Source organism: Dasypus novemcinctus, chromosome X (assembly GCF_030445035.2).
Source record: "Dasypus novemcinctus isolate mDasNov1 chromosome X, mDasNov1.1.hap2, whole genome shotgun sequence".
NCBI lineage: Eukaryota > Metazoa > Chordata > Mammalia > Cingulata > Dasypodidae > Dasypus > Dasypus novemcinctus.
This window is the reverse complement of record NC_080704.1, coordinates 161,954,182-161,961,804: the sequence shown is the minus strand read 5'-3', so window position 1 is coordinate 161,961,804 and position 7,623 is coordinate 161,954,182. Positions and strand designations below refer to the sequence as shown.

The 7,623-nt window shown below is 38.1% G+C and overlaps 1 pseudogene; it reads left to right on the top strand.

The window, feature by feature from the left end:
• The first annotated feature begins 6,389 nt into the window (after positions 1-6,389).
• LOC101414208 (group XIIA secretory phospholipase A2 pseudogene) lies at positions 6,390-6,987 on the top strand (annotated as a pseudogene).
• Positions 6,988-7,623: the final 636 nt, after the last annotated feature.

Here is a 7,623-nt window from a genome sequence, read left to right as displayed (position 1 = left end):
ATGTTCCACAACAGTGGGATATACTGGTGAAGAGGTGTTGTATGGGAATTCCATACATGTGTATGATTGTTTTGTAAGCTCACTTCTGTAATAAAAATATATTTTTAAAAATCTGCATATTCAGTTGCAAGCCATATATTTGTTTCATGCAAATAACATAATGGAGACCATTTGAATTTGATTGGTTTCTTGGCTTTACTTTTATTTAATTTTTAAGTTTATTTTCATTTAATAGCTGCATTTAAAGCTAAAAGCTCTTTCATATTTTAGATTTGTCGACAATTAAGCAGCATTAAAAAATTAATTTAAATCAGAGGGCATGCACAGTCTCTGAGATATTTTTCCTTTTCAAAAGGACCATGAGCCACTCAGATTTGAGAATCATGGCTGTGGTGGCTGTAATCTTGTTTGTTTAGCATTTCTTTACCCCTTCCTTCAGGTAATAGGTCCTGTCCTGATCCCAGGAGCGGTATATGTGACATGGGACACATGTTGAACCGATGATAGTAAGTAATCTATCCGCCAGGCCACAGTGATTTGTCAAGAGATGTTCACATGGTCCAAGTCAACACAATATCTTCCCTCAGTTTTTATTGTTAGAGAAGCGGGGGAGGGTCTATTTTTCCTCCCTGGCCTGCCACTGTAAGGATATGACTTCAGAGTTGCCGTATTCTCTGACATATGGAAAAGCCAGCAGAACAGAGAGAATGAAAGGGAGAGTTCTACCATGTCAGTCCTCAATTCCAGGCTCTGAGGTTGGCAGAACTACTCTGGTTCCTGCAGCTCCTCCTCTGGATGCTACAAATTATTCAATTCTCTGTCTAATAAATTCCGCTTTTAAATTTAAGCTTATTTAAACTGAATTTCTGTCATTTTCAACCGCAAGTGTCTGTGCTACTGCAACTGCTAAAGAAAATGTGTAAAAATTTGAAGATAGACTGACAAAGAGGAAAGACTTGAAACAATGCTAAGGTCTTTCAGAAGAGAATATGCTAAATAAATTATGGCATATATATTCCCCATAAAGGATGGTTGGTGGTTGTAAATGAGAATGAGGACACTCTTTCTGAATTGATATAAAAAGACGTTGAGAATATACTGTTAAGTGAAAAGGGCATGGTATGAAACAGTATACATAGTATGTTACTTTCGTGTAAGAAAAGCATAAAATAAAAATACATATTCATATTTTCTTGCATTTGTATAAAGAATCACTGTCTTTAGTGGGTATTGGGAAGGGTAAAAGTTATCAGGAATGAGAATAAAACATTTTCTGTGGATTCTTGTTATGTCACTATGACTCTTTAACCATGTAAATGTGTTACCTATTCAAAACTATAATAAAAGAAAACTTTTCTACAGATAATTAGGAGAGCTCTGTTACCAGTGTGCTAGGAAATAGAACCCCCTCATTACACTTGGCCTTTAGATATTCTTTTCTGTGATCTATTTTTACCACTTGGTAATTTCTTTCCTTCTAAAATTGAACATGGTTATTGGTCTGAGAATGCCCAAAGCAGCTGGTGGCCTCAAAAGTCCTGTCTCTTCTGAGAAATGTTTGAATAAATCCAACCAGAAAGTAAATTATGTATATTTTCAACATATAATTGGAATTAGAGTTAATTACAGTATTTAGATAAAATTTTTATCCTATTATTCTAGTTATTAAAAGGATAGTAATATTAAATCTCTGTTTTCACATTTGAATAGAAAAGGTATACCAAAATATTTTCTGCACTGAATTAAACGTTTCAAAATAAGATAGATAATAGTTAAGTCTAAGTCATTTGGCATCATTTCAACCTTCAACATTTTCAGTTTTCTGTTGATTACTTAACATTTGTATTTCCTGAATAAAGCTTGATTTGTAAATGATACCTTAGATCCAAAATTTTCACCATTCATATTTATTTGGATCTTTGACTTTATCTACAGTAAGGGTTCTTAACTTAGAATCCACAGGTAGAATGCACAGCACCCACCAACTTGGGTAAGAAAAACTTACCTTTCTATTTCTACTAACCTCAACCTGAAATGTAGCATTTCCTTTCATTATGGTGTAAGCAACACACCAGCATAATATCAGCAATACCTGTGACTCGATCACCAATGGAAATCACAGATATTTTCATATCACATTATAGTTATTAAAAAGCTCTTAAGATATCACGAAGCTCACTGCTACTTGAAAACTCCAGTCATTATTAAATGCCACACTAGCTCTTGTTACCAAGTTCATATATAACAATATCACCAGTTTTTAAGAGAGTTGGATAATTTTTTCCATATACTTGTCTCCTAGGTAATCAAATCCTATGCATTTTATTGTATGCGTTTAATTTTTTTCTTAAAAGAAATCCATAAGCTTCACCACACTGACAAAGAACACAAAGAAGCTAAGATGGTGTAATAGTTTTCTATTGCTGTGTAAGAAATTACCACCAAACTGGAGGCTTAACACAACACACATTTATCATCTCAGAGTATCCATGGGTCTTCACAGTTTCCAGCTTAGCTGGATCCCTTGATCAGCATCTCACAAGGCTGGGACCAAGGTGCCGCCTGGGGCTGACATCTCAGACAAGGCTTAGGGATACTCTTCCAATCTCTTGGTTGTTAGTACAAGTCATTTCTTTGCAACTATAGAAGTCATGGCGGCATGGCTGCTCAGGGTCATCAGGAAGGGGACTCCTTCTGTCTCTGGCCTCTAGACCCTCTTTTTAAAATGTTATTTTTTTAGGTATATGTATGTATATTTTATTAGAAAAGTTGTGAACTTATAAAACAACCATGCATAATGTACAGAATTCCCATAAAGCACCCCTCCACCAACACCTTACATTGTTGTGGAACATTTGTTACAGATTATGAGAGAATATCATCAGACTATTACCACCATGTAGACACTCTTTTAAAGGGTTCACCTGATTAGGTCAGTCCTACCCCAGATAATCTCCCTTTCAACAAACTTAAAGCCAATTGATTTAAGGAGCTTAATTACATCTGCAAAATTCATTCATATTTGCCATATAAGGTAACAATCATGGGAGTAACATTCAATTACCTATTCCATGGTCTACTGGCCATACTCAACAAGAGGGGATTATATAAAGGTTTGACTTACTTGGAGTCATCTTAGAATTCTGCCTACCACAGAATTCCTGATCTTCAAGAAGGCAGCATAGTAGAATGGAAGCATGAGGCCCAAGAGGCAGAAGGTTTGAATTCTAACTGCTCCAACTAATGGGTACTGACTGTGCAAAGCACTGTACGAGAGGCTGGCACACCTCATTTCTAATTCCCACCAGCCCCTGATGAGGAAGATATTTTAATCCTCAGTCTATAGCCAGGGAACCAGAAGTTCATAGAGGTTAAATGATGTGCCCCAAGTTACACAGCCAGCAAGAGGCACAGCTAATACTTGAATAAACTCAGGGAAAGAAGTACCAAATTTCACATGCAATTTCAGTAGGTTTAAGGCTCCTGAAGTTAATTTAAAAGTTCCAGGTTAATCACTAAGGAATGATGCAGTTATTTGAGGAGCTTGTATGGAAGAGGAGAATAGGAGAGAGAAGATACAGGGGTTGAACACAGACTCTGTAGCCAGGCTGACTTAGTAGGATCAAATCCCACCTTTGCCACTGACAAGTTGTATAAGGATGAGCAAGTGACTTTATCTCTCTGTTCCTCGGTCTCCTTCTTTGTAAAAATGGGAAACTATCAACAGTAGTCAGATCTCATAAAACTATTGTGAGAAATAAATGGATTATTACATGTGGAATACTTAGAACAGAGCTTGGTACTTAATAAATACAAGGTAAATACTGATAACCCTTATTATCCAAATTTTTGCTTTCTGAAACCAAAAATTGAATAGATTTGTTGGGGACGCTTAAGACAGCACTTGCCTTCAGCAATATCAAAGAGCACATAATGGCTGCCAGAGCTGATACAGTAACGGTCTACAGTATACTCAGCCTTCTTCACGGAAGAAGGTTCGCGCCCTTTCTCGCAGTTACCGCCCAGCCAACGCCTCAGGCAGTCAGTGCCGCCACCAATCAGTAATTGCCTCCTAACCTTACTTCTGCTATTTCCCTCAGTAACAGCCAGAACCAATCACCTTACCTCTGCCACTTCCCCCAGCAACAGCAGCTGCCAATCCCAGACTGCCACCTATCCTTACCCGCCACCCCCCCCTCCTCCCTAGAGTATATATGCTCAGCCCCTTCAATAAAATTTTGCAGCTTGCAGCTTGATCTGAACTCTGTCTGGCTGTCGTCCTTCGTGTCTCTTGTCCCATAACATTCCTCCCTGACCGGTACTCAAGCCCCCGTTAGTGTCCCGCAGGCCAGGACGACCTTCACATAGATTAAAACAAATTTTCTGATAAATCCCTTCTTTGCAAATACAGGAACATATAAATTTGGATAGAGAGAGACACCTGTGCTACTTAGTATAGCTGAACACCTTACCATGTGCCAAACACTATGCTAAGTGACTTACTTGAAACAGTAAACCAGCCTTCTGATGTAAGCATAATTATCATCTGCAGTCTAAAGCTAAGGAAATTGAGGCACAGATAGGTTAAGAAATTAGTCTGGGGTCACTCAGTTAAGAAAGAGCACCAAGATTTGAACCCAAATCGTTCCAACACTACAACATCCATTTTTAAGCCTATACCTCAGTCTGGCCAAGATACTGCCTTTCCTGCCCCTCTTTTGGCCTTGATTATGAGGAGAGCATAGTTCTGATACCTGTCAGGGATTAAGAAGAATAAACAAGGATAGCACCTGCTCACTGTTGTATTTTTCTTCTTTGTCCCTCTATCTATCTGCTTCAAGTAGTCCTTATGTCACAGGAAATACATTTTGAGATTTCTAAAGAGGCAAGTATAAATATTGTGGGGCTTGCAATGATGCTGGAACAATCTTCCATTACTGAACCATTTTCTAAGAGGGATAGAGGGGAGGCTTGTAAGAGAACCTAAGAACATGAACCTACATAACACAAAATTTCTGGTTCTCAGTCTTCTTAGAGCTGTAAAATGTCACAACATGTAGACTGGGGAATATCAAGTGTCTATTGCTCCTATTCATGGACATATACTGGCTTAGTTAAGCAGACTTCTTACAGAATCATACCCTTAATCATTCTCCACCTTGGAGATGGAGGTCAACAAAAATGGGAAAGTTGGGAACTCCGGGAGTCCATTCCTCCCATAAACACCAAAAAAAATCAGAAAAGCTGTCAGGACCAATCTTCCTGGAACTTTGGGACTAGTCAATGGTTCAGAGCAACCAATTGAGTGTTAACGAGGAAAAGGCCATGAAACATGGTGATTTTTTTCTGGTGTTTTAACTCAGCCTAGCTCCAGCCCCCTACCTGGTGCAAATGCAGTCTTGAAGACTGCAGCCTGCAATCCTGATATGGGTACCTGGTTACAGAAGGTGCAGAGAGGATAATGTTCCCCAGAACTGTGTTTGTCTGTTTTGACCTTCCTGGGGTTATCCAGAAAAACTGACACAGGGACTTTCCATTGTCTTGCCTAAGAACTCTATCAGGGCAGAACACTTTCATGGAGGATGTTCCCCTAAAACAATGAAAGACAAATGAACAAGCTGTCACCACCTGGAACAAAAAAATGACTACAAAAGTAACTATAAGAAACCACAATAGCAATGTATCAACAAATATAAATAGCAACAAATAGAAAATATCAATCAGGAGATAGAAATTATAAAAAAGGAACCAAACAGAAATTTGGAGCTGAAAAGTACAACAAAACTGGAATGAAAAATTTACTGAAGGGGTCCTATAGCAGATTTGAGCAGGCAGAAAGAAGAATAAGTGAACTCAGACAACTGGTCAAATGAAATTGTCCAATCTAAACAGAAAGAAAAATAATGAAGAAAAATGAACAAGGCTAAGAGACCTCTGAGACACTCTCAAGCAGATCAAAATATACCTAATGGGAGTCTCAGAAAAAGAGGAGAGAGAGACAGGTGCAGAAAGAATAGCTGAAGAAACAATGGATGAAAACTTCCCAATTTTGAAAAAATTCATGAACCTACACATCCAAGAAGCTGAATGAACTCAAAGTAGAATAAACTCAAAGAGCACCACAGATATACACATTATGTATTTCTCAAGAAGGCAAAGGCAAAGAATCTTGAAAATGCAGTAAGAGACAAGCGACTCATAACATACAAAGGATCCTCAATAATATTAACAGCCAATATCTCACCAGAAACGATAGAGGCCAGTAGGCAGTGGGATAACATATTTAAAGTGACAAAAGAAAAAAATTGTCAAGCATGAATTCTTTAACTATAACATGGAGCTGGACACTGCTTCCTAGCCCAAGGCTCATGCCACCCAGCATTGCAAGGATGGCTCTGCTTCCACAGACTTTGTTTGCTTTCCTGTTTCTTCTCCCAGAAGCCACTCTCAGGTTCCAGGGGGAGGCCCAGATCATCAAATTGGAGAGCCACCCTTAAGATAATTCAGAACAACATTTACAAGATAGACAGGTGCTAAGGAGATCATAGCACCTATTTGGAGGCAAGGACAGGCTCTGCCAGTATAAATACAGCAACAGATCTAAGCCTTTTCCATGTTATAAACCCTCCCTACAGAGTGGATGTGGCTCTCAGCTGCTTGCTTTTCACCTTAATGTTGGCATCCCTTCCCAGACAAAGTGCTGAAACCAACATGACTAAGTGCTATGAGACCTGTAGCAAAGGCAAGAATGATGGTGATGAGGAGTTCCAGTATTGCCTCAACAAGATCTGCCAAGATGTGCAGAAAACACTAAGACTAGCTCAGCATAGCCAGGCTTCTGAAAAAACAGAGGAGCTCTTGTACGACAGCGTTATACATTTAGGCTGTAAAATATACCCGGACAGCCAAAGAGCCATGTGTAGGTATAGTTGTGAAGTTTATGAAGTATATTTGTCAAGTTTTTATGAAGAAAAAACTGATTTCTAAAGAAGACGTTGACAGCTGGTAATAGATAAGGACAGGAAAACATAACCTTGGACAAAGAACAAATGTTTTATAGCATAAAACATCCTTATTTTGTGAAAGGATTATTTTAAGAACTTATAAGACTGTGTATTTTGACAGTAAAACCTCAAGCTTCAAAAAAATAGGGGAGATGGAGGGTAGGTCATGCCTTCCCTCTCAGTTAACTTTCTGGGTAATGTTGCCTTAGTGTGACAAATTATCTCAACCCATCCCAGAAAGAAGAATGTGTTAAGAAGGGAGAATTTCTGAAAGGAGAGAGTCTGTAAGTCAGTGTTTGCAGCTATGCTTACTAAAAAAGTGGTCAAATATAAAAGTTCATTATCAGATATGTTCAACAATATCTTATTCGGAAATATGGGAAAATATGTAGTTATTTATTTACTATGAAATTTTAAAATACTTTCAAAGTTATATCTGGAAGGAGCTATTTTTCTCTATTTTAACTGCACATAATATGCTATTTCTTTATAACCCATTTTGCATATGAATATATCATATTTCTATTAATGACAGGACTTCTTAAATAGACAAGGTTTCCATGTCTGTTTCTCTTGTAAACTTGGAACCATCAGCTGGTAACCTCTTAGCGAGCAAAAC